At 42.2% G+C, this 9,693-nt stretch overlaps 1 non-coding gene across 1 annotated transcript; it reads right to left on the bottom strand.

Annotated features, from left to right (window-relative positions):
- Nucleotides 1-3,437: 3,437 nt before the first annotated feature.
- Nucleotides 3,438-3,542, bottom strand: LOC126163345 (U6 spliceosomal RNA). The gene has a single exon (XR_007535234.1). It is a non-coding gene; the product is annotated as a U6 spliceosomal RNA (small nuclear RNA).
- Between the last annotated feature and the right edge of the window lie 6,151 nt (nt 3,543-9,693).

Raw genomic sequence — 9,693 nt, 5'->3', positions numbered from 1 at the left:
TCATTTATTTAGGAACTGCTAACAGAGAGTACTCTGTTGTACTTCGTAAGACATCAGATGTAGAAATAGAGAGACTGAAATACCTTTATCAGCCAACATGATTTATGTGTTCTTCATATAAATCATGAGATTTACAGTTCATTTATACCTTTTTTATTTATATTTTTATTTCATTTCTAGTCTTTATTTTCTCATATCTGCTTGTCTACTACAGTTAAAATTTTGCATATTATAATTTTAGTAGGCTACTCCCTTCAACTTCTTCTTACACTGCTGGTGACAACCAACAACTTCTGGCTCTCTGTACGAAAGTGTCTAGGTAACACATGTGGCATTTAGTTCCTCACTCTCTGCAGTGATCCTTCATTTCACACATTGTTATCTTTGCCAGTTTTGCAATTGTCTTCCAAACTTAACCATTCAGAAACTACTGTTTATTTCCACTTTCATTATTCATTGAAGTTTTCCTCATTTTGGAAAGTCGAATAATATTACCCTCTATACCCTTTCGGTTTTAATTAAGTGACTCTTGCCTGATATCCCGTTTAAGTGTAACAGATAAAACATTTATTAGTACACGCAATATTTGAGACAATTACTAAAATTAAGTTCTTATTTACAGTTTGCAAACAGGTCAAAATATTACATATAAGGATACGTAGAACCTGTGTTCTATGAGATAAAAGCTATTAAACACCAGTTGAGTGTCTCGAAACATTATAGTTCCACTAAATTTCACGTTTTGGCTTGTATCCCGAGCTAAACAATTCACAAAAATGGTTCAAGTAGCTCTGAGCACTATGGGACTTAACATCTATGGCCATCAGTCCCCTAGAACTTAGAACTACTTAAACCTAACTAACCTAAGGACAACACACACCACCCAGTCATCACGAGGCAGAGAAAATGTCTAACCCCGCCGGGAAACGAACCCGGGAACCCGGGCGCGGGAAGCGAGAACGCTACCGAAACAATTCACACAATGCATTATTTAACAACAAAAATGCTCTTGCTACGTGTCAAGGCTACATTATCCTTACATTAGCAGTGAGGGACGTCACTATAAATCTGCCTCCAAAAGACTCTAACTATGGGAAAATCCTAGTATGTACGCTCACAACACAACGCTAAATTCACACTGTTAGCAATTACCGCCACCATCGGTAAAAAAAACCCTAGGCTTACACATAACTTAATCTAACTTAAAATAACTTACGCTAAGGACAATACACACCCATGCCCGATGGAGGACTCGAACCTCCGCTGCGGGGAGATGCGCGAAGCGTGGCAAGGCGCCTCGACCGCACGGCTACCCTGCGCGGCGGTGTTTAAAAATATGATGTCGTGCCATGTTATAACAGTATCGTAACTGTAGGACTGACCGTATCAACTCATCAACTCGCAAATAACGACTGCAGATTCGGCAGTAAGTACCCACACTCACAACGTGTTACTAAACTGAAACTGTAAAACTATAACGACCTCCCCCACCATTAGTGTTGGGTGCGAAACGTATAGACAAACAGTTTATTTAACACAAAATAAAAATAGTGATGGGAGGTCTACGCAAATTGCATATTAATACAGCATTCTACGGTGGACACGTGGGAAGTGTTAGTGTGACCGAATTCTTTGCGAAGAACTGTTCTTATCTTGCTCAGCCAACGATCGTACAAGCACCGTCCAGCCCAGTGAAGTACCGTCACGTCTATATGTGCAACTGAAGGGGTTCAAATTACGGACAGCAATTGTACATAGGCTGCCTGTAACTGCGTACGCATAGATGCGTCGCTCGTAGTTACAGTGATGTATTCGTCACATCGGCTCAGAAGCCAGACCTGCTTCCTCCAGATACATACACTCCTGGAAACAGAAAAAAGAACACATTGACACCGGTGTGTCAGACCCACCATACTTGCTCCGGACACTGCGAGAGGGCTGTACAAGCAATGATCACACGCACGGCACAGCGGACACACCAGGAACCGCGGTGTTGGCCGTCGAATGGCGCTAGCTGCGCAGCATTTGTGCACCGCCGCCGTCAGTGTCAGCCAGTTTGCCGTGGCATACGGAGCTCCATCGCAGTCTTTAACACTGGTAGCATGCCGCGACAGCGTGGACGTGAACCGTATGTGCAGTTGACGGACTTTGAGCGAGGGCGTATAGTGGGCATGCGGGAGGGCGGGTGGACGTACCGCCGAATTGCTCAACACGTGGGGCGCGAGGTCACTACAGTACATCAATGTTGTCGCCAGTGGTCGGCGGAAGGTGCACGTGCCCGTCGACCTGGGACCGGACCGCAGCGACGCACGGATGCACGCCAAGACCGTAGGATCCTACGCAGTGCCGTAGGGGACCGCACCGCCACTTCCCAGCAAATTAGGGACACTGTTGCTCCTGGGGTATCGGCGAGGACCATTCGCAACCGTCTCCATGAAGCTGGGCTACGGTCCCGCACACCGTTAGGCCGTCTTCCGCTCACGCCCCAACATCGTGCAGCCCGCCTCCAGTGGTGTCGCGACAGGCGTGAATGGAGGGACGAATGGAGACGTGTCGTCTTCAGCGATGAGAGTCGCTTCTGCCTTGGTGCCAATGATGGTCGTATGCGTGTTTGGCGCCGTGCAGGTAAGCGCCACAATCAGGACTGCATACGACCGAGGCACACAGGGCCAACACCCGGCATCATGGTGTGGGGAGCGATCTCCTACACTGGCCGTACACCACTGGTGATCGTCGAGGGGACACTGAATAGTGCACGGTACATCCAAACCGTCATCGAACCCATCGTTCTACCATTCCTAGACCGGCAAGGGAACTTGCTGTTCCAACAGGACAATGCACGTCCGCATGTATCCCGTGCCACCCAACGTGCTCTAGAAGGTGTAAGTCAACTACCCTGGCCAGCAAGATCTCCGGATCTGTCCCCCATTGAGCATGTTTGGGACTGGATGAAGCGTCGTCTCACGCGGTCTGCACGTCCAGCACGAACGCTGGTCCAACTGAGGCGCCAGGTGGAAATGGCATGGCAAGCCGTTCCACAGGACTACATCCAACATCTCTACGATCGTCTCCATGGGAGAATAGCAGCCTGCATTGCTGCGAAAGGTGGATATACACTGTACTAGTGCCGACATTGTGCATGCTCTGTTGCCTGTGTCTATGTGCCTGTGGTTCTGTCAGTGTGATCATGTGATGTATCGGACCCCTGGAATGTGTCAATAAAGTTTCCCCTTCCTGGGACAATGAATTCACGGTGTTCTTATTTCAATTTCCAGGAGTGTATATACATTCATACTTGTTCCATAGATCGCGAATACGACATTTTGTAATGATGTGGAACGTGTCACGTTAACATAAGTTTTCTTTACACAAAATAATAATTTTTAATTTTTTTACAGTTACTACTTCATATCTAAAAATTCATCTATTGAGTAGAAGAAAATATGGGACGCTTCACGTTTTACGTGTCACTCTTGCGCAGGGGCAATGCTGATCATCTATGTATCGTTCCAATTTTAGTATGTGTACCTCCGAAGCGAGACTATATCAGTCTCACTTTTTCGGAAAGACGCCTGTCTGTCAGCAGAAACTATATAAGTGAGATCAGAACAGTATGCGTTCTATCAGAAGCAGCCAATGGACCCAATATGCAGACTGTCTTGAAATAGGTCTAAGAATTTTATACTGCGTATCTAAATAGATATTGAGAGTACTTCCAGTATTTCCTCGTTAATAAAATCACTATATCACAAGTAAGCAGTCATCAGTCACCGTAATATTCCTTGATTATTGAAATACGTTTCCTGCATTTAGTGAAGAACTGCTATAGATTCTTATCTCCCGTTGTATACCAATACATAAACCTTATAAGAGATCTTACCTTGGAGACTAAAACCAATTTAACACCTATATACATTAAATTATAGTTGCTTTAATTCGTTAACATTCATTGAATAAAAGCGAATTCATCTCCTCCGACATATGATTTGTGGTAACCTCCTGTGTGGTGTACTGGTGTGTCAGACACACTGCAGTGGTGGTAGCATGGATGACACGCCAGTTTTTATTTTATGATGAAGTGAGACTGTTGGGATTAAATCGTGTATGCCACTGTGCACATCTGTGAGCTGGTGGATTTCCCCATACTGTCTTCCAGTGAAAGTTGTTGTGTTTAATAAGGCTGGGAATTTTGTTCTGAATGTTTATAATTATTTCCTTTGATATCTTTCATTAGGAATCTTCTCTAATACATACAATGCTGTTTGTAAGGCTCAAGATGTAGGTGCAGGCATCGATCTGTAACCTATGATTCTAGAATGATACTCCCTTGCAGTCCTTACCAACCTCAGCGAATGTGATTGTGGATTGGTAGAAACGCTCTGACGTCCATGTAAATTAAAATCTTGGTGTTTATTTCTCTAGCCAACTAGCAAGTGCCCCCGTCCAAAGTCATACAAGTAGAGCATCGTAAATAGGAGACTTCTTATATTTCTTTGCAGGCTAGTTCAAAATGTTCAAATGTGTGTGAAATCTTATGGGACTTAACTGCTAAGATCATCAGTCCTTAAGCTTACACACTACTTAACCTAAATTATCCTAAGGACAAACACACACACCTATGTCCGAGGGAGGACTCGAACCTCCGCTGGGACCAGCCGCACAGTCCATGACTGCAGCGCCTTAGACCACTCGGCTAATCCCGTGCGGCTGCAGGCTAGTGAGTAAGGAAAACAAATATCCTCGTACAAAGTTTTTATTAGTTTGAGGATATACACAGACATACAGAAAACAGCTCTTTCTTTATGTTTGTCTGCTGTATTTTTAATAAAATCCAACTTGATTTTTAACAGCACATCACGTATTTACCCAAATTTATGTCACAGTTGCCCACAATTGTAGATAGGTCAGACAAAAAGGAGTTTCACTACTAGATACCAGGCACACATGGATGCCTTCCACTTAAGTAAGTTTGATGAACCCTCTTTTGCAACGCGTCTGACACAGCCATTAAGGAAAACCTGTACACCACACTGACTGCAAAGGAAAGAAAATTCATCTTCTTGAAGAGCTGGAAATTCACATCCATAGTTCCACCACACCTAATTTACAGTTAATTAGTAGACTTTGCAAACAAGTCATTTCTACAACCCTTAAAGGAAAACCGTAACTGATGGCCCCCTCACAGCTAGCAATTTTTCAAAAAATAAAGGAAAAACAGACAATGCCTATTTAATTTTACATAATTTTCCAGCAACCGGTGTATATATTATAAATGACAGTGTGGTTCCACAATCTTGTAACTGTTTCATTCTCATAATTTATAATATCTTTTATATATCATAATGTGTATCATCTCTATACTTCTTAGAGCTAAGCTCTTAGACCACAACCTCTCTTCTCCAATGTAGACACGGTGGATGTTGTTAGTGAATGTACTTCTGACGCTATTAACATATAATGTAGCTTACTGAAATGATCCCAGTGTCTATATATGGCAACTCTAGTGAGAAATGAGATGCATGTCACACACATATCGCCTTACAGTTTCTGGCAGGAAGAACACTAAAGTCCGTCCTCCTTCATTCGTGTTGAAAGGACCATTGTTGGTAATAAAAATCCATATTTGCACAAATAAGAAATATCCTGACCGCAGTGTACTCCCTCTCATTTTTCAGAAGAAGACATCCCCGTTATACACAAGGCCTTTAATGAAGCAGTCACCAGTTATGAATGGAAGTTGGAAGTATTTAAATGACTCAAAATTGTTAAGGCTTTCGTGGCCACTTGTTGACAAACTGCCTAGTGGCTTCTGATCGGGTTCTTCGGCCGACGTTCATCTGATGATTTTACTGACGTTTCGCCAGCACGAGTGGCTGGCATTGTCAAAGCTTCACCCTCCATTGCCGGTGGTCAACTGGAGCCGAGCTCGCACGCCAGGTACAAACAGTCTGCGGCCGCCAGCTCATCTCCTGTTCACCACCGGCAGTGGAGGGTGAAGATTTGACAATGCCAGCCACTCGTGCTGGCGAAACGTCAGTAAAATCATTAGAGGAACGTCGGCCGAAGAACCCGAGACAGAAGCCAATAGGCAGTTTATATAAATGACACTCATATCGCAGCTTGACAGTGTACAGGCAAGCGGAAAACATACTGTAAGGCATACGAATCTAAACGTAGCATTTCTAATGATTGTGATCCCTCGCGGGAGCTGTTCAGTAACTAGCAAAGTGTTCCTCTAACTTCCTGGAAAAGCATACTTCTACATAATCCACGATTGCTTCGTACACCTTCCTATGTGTGAAATGCATTTACCATAGCTACAGTATCAGAATTCCTACCACCAGCAATGGTTTGGGTGGTAAATCATCCAAAAAAGACGACTTATATCCTAGATGCCTCATATAATACACTTATGGTATACTGCAGCGAAACTATCGTTGTCAAAATCTCTAAGGAAGTCTTGAATTATATCCATGAAGGTGATACAACAGCCCAGAATGTTGATCTGTTGGAATATTCGTTTCAACGTTGGTCAACACTGCATTATATGACGCAGTCATATGTCCATATTTCCTCAAAATAACTTTGAGTGCTTCCCTGCTAAAATTTTCTACCCCTACAACTTCTACTGTAAATTGCGATAACTTTCTCTTTATAATATTCTTTTCTCTAAGTGTATGTATGGTGTCATCCATCTCCTACGTATGTAGTGCTAAAGTTACAAATTTCGATTACTTCCTTCCTACAAATATAGAGATCCAGCACTTCCACTGTATATCAGAATCTATTCCTTATTTTTCACGGTTTCCGTATTTTTTACACATTACTTATGTTTTCCAATTTTTCCGTCGTGTGTGTATAAATATGCAAGAATATTTGTGCTCGCATCTTTTTCTTATTTTTCCATATTTTCCGTAATTTTTTACTCATTATCTACATTTTACACTTTTCCTATAGTGTGTGTATGAACATGCAAGAATAACTGTGCTCTTATTGCTAACCTTCAGAAGCTTCCGTAGCATCCAACACGTTCTGTCATCCAATTTCTGTAGATATTGTGGTTGTATCACTATAATTTCGGGCACTCCTTCTGTATAAATACAGATGTACGGTATTCCCATGTTTGTATACCACATAAAATTTTCCCCATATCTTCATGTTTTTCCATATTTTCCATATTTTCCAATTTTCCATAATAATCCATATTTTTATCCATATTCTGTGTGTAAATTTACAAGAATATTTATGCTCTTATTGGTTACCCTACCAAGTTTCTCTAGCCAACAATAGTGATTTGGACCCCTCCACAAAGCAGAGATTCTATAAAATGTTTGCAAGACCTATCAACCCAGAGGGAAAGACTGGCAACACCCAGTACTTGTTGCCAAATCTAATTCATACATACAGGAAAACACGCACGGTTTGCTGACTTTAGATGAATGCAGCTATATGCCTACTGACCTCTCAAAAACAATTACCTCAGTTTGTACTACCCCATATGTTAGTAATACAGAATATATTCCAACTATGGCTGTGATTGTTTTGGATAATTACTCTAAAGCTACAAGATTTCTGTAAGAAATGGAAGTAATAATAATGTTCAAGCAACTGACTTTATGGTATTGTAACAAAAGTAGCTCAGCTACCATATTCTGTGTGTCGGTTTTTGTTGCAGCCTCCACTGTCTAGGATAGATTCAGGATGGGGTTTAAAAGTAAATCCACCCACTATGAGTGCATGGTAGCGTCCAAGTTGAACCCACCAGCGATATGATTGTGGTCCTGTTTGGAACGTACCACTAATATTATGCCTGAGACATTGTTCAGGGTGAATGCACCAGTCTTATGTCCAGGGTAGAATCTGGAAGTGAATCCACCCATGGTAGATCCAGAAACAGACACACAAAACACCGTAACTGAACTATGTTTCTTTAAAATATGAGAAAGTTGGTTCCTCGAATGTTATTAGTATTTCCATGTGTTACACCAATCTTGTAGCTTTAGCGTATAAATAGGAAGCTTTTTTTAGGAACTTGAACGGCTTTCGAGACACTACAGCTTTAGGAGACGATCCAGCAGGGAACTTGCATTATCAGTTTGGAGGGTTGGGATATATTTTGCTCCAGAATGTCAAATCAAACACCTTTCAGCCGTCTAATTTCGAAACTGTTATTTCATTGGGATACCAGTATCGGAGATTTATTACTCCATCTTCAGGCCCCTGACTGACGTGTTGGAACATTCCGACCCCAGTTCCTGTCAAAATAGGAACGAGCATTAAAAGACTGGTATATATAAATTTCTTCTTGATACAGCGATCACTTCAAACATCATGTGCTGTATCAAGCACAAATCTACAGATACCAATCTTTGAAGGAGGGTCCTATTTTCAGCGGAACCGAGGTCTGAATCTTCCTGAAGATAGCGTAATAAATCACCGAAACTGGTAGTCCAATAAAATAACAGTTTGGGACTTAGACGACTGAAAGTTCTTTGATTTGACACTCTGTACTGAACAGCCGAGTCTCGTAATCCTCTCTGAAACTGTGGATGTACAGACACATATTCTACTCCAATTTGAATCTGTTAAATCGTCGATAGAGTACTAAAAACAGTTAATTTAAAGTAACGGTTTCATTGCTCAATGCTCTGTAGAACTATAAATATATGTCTGCATATGTTATCGCCTCGGGAAACTGTTTTCAACGAAATAATAAGCAAATTTCGTCGTCCTGATTTCTGAAAAATGCATTGGCCTTGTTGCCACCAGCTGTTCTATTTCCGTGATTGATACATCACAGTTCTGCTAGTCGTTCCGCAAAGCAGAGGGTACTTGGTACAGATATTCTATTCATATCAGTTCGTTAATAAGCTTAAATTTTAAATGTATCCCACTCTTGTCAGTTCGTGATTATCTTTTAAATATGGTTCGTGTATTAACCGAAATGCATTCACAGTATTAATGTCTATTAGTAAGTACACTACTGGCCATTAAAATTGCTACACCAAGAAGAAATGCAGATGATAAATGGGTATTCATTGGACAAATATATTATACTAGAACTGACATGCGATTACATTTTCACGCAATTTGGGTGCATAGATCCTGAGTAATAAGTACCCAGGACAACCACCTCTGGCCGTAATATCAGCCTTGATACGCCTGGGCATTGAGTCAAACACAGTTTGGATGGTGTGTACAGGTACAGCTGCCCATGCAGCTTCAACACGATACCACAGTTCATCAAGAGTATTGACTGGCGTATTGTGACGAGCCAGTTGCTCGGCCACCATTGACCAGACGTTTTCCGTTGGTAAGAGATGTGGAGAATGTGCTGGCCAGGGCAGCAGTCGAACGTTTACTGTATCCAGAAAGGCCCGTACAGGACCTGCAACATGCGGTCGTGCATTATCCTGCTGAAATGTAGGATTTCACAGGGATTGAATGAAGGGTAGAGCCACGGGTCGTAACACATCTGAAATGTAACGTCCACTGTTCAAAGTGCCGTCAATGCGAACAAGAGGTGACCGCGACGTGTAACCAATGGCATCCCATACCATCACGCCGGGTGATACGCCAGTATGGCGATGACGAATACACGCTTCCAATGTGCATTCACCGCGATATCGCCAAACACGGATGAGACCATCATGATGCTGTAAACAGACCCCGGATTCACCCGAAAAAGTGACA

The sequence above is a fragment of the Schistocerca cancellata genome, chromosome 2 (assembly GCF_023864275.1).
Source record: "Schistocerca cancellata isolate TAMUIC-IGC-003103 chromosome 2, iqSchCanc2.1, whole genome shotgun sequence".
In the NCBI taxonomy this organism is placed as follows: Eukaryota; Metazoa; Arthropoda; class Insecta; order Orthoptera; family Acrididae; genus Schistocerca; species Schistocerca cancellata.
Note: the sequence above shows the minus strand (reverse complement) of the source record. Positions and strands in the feature narration are given on the sequence as shown.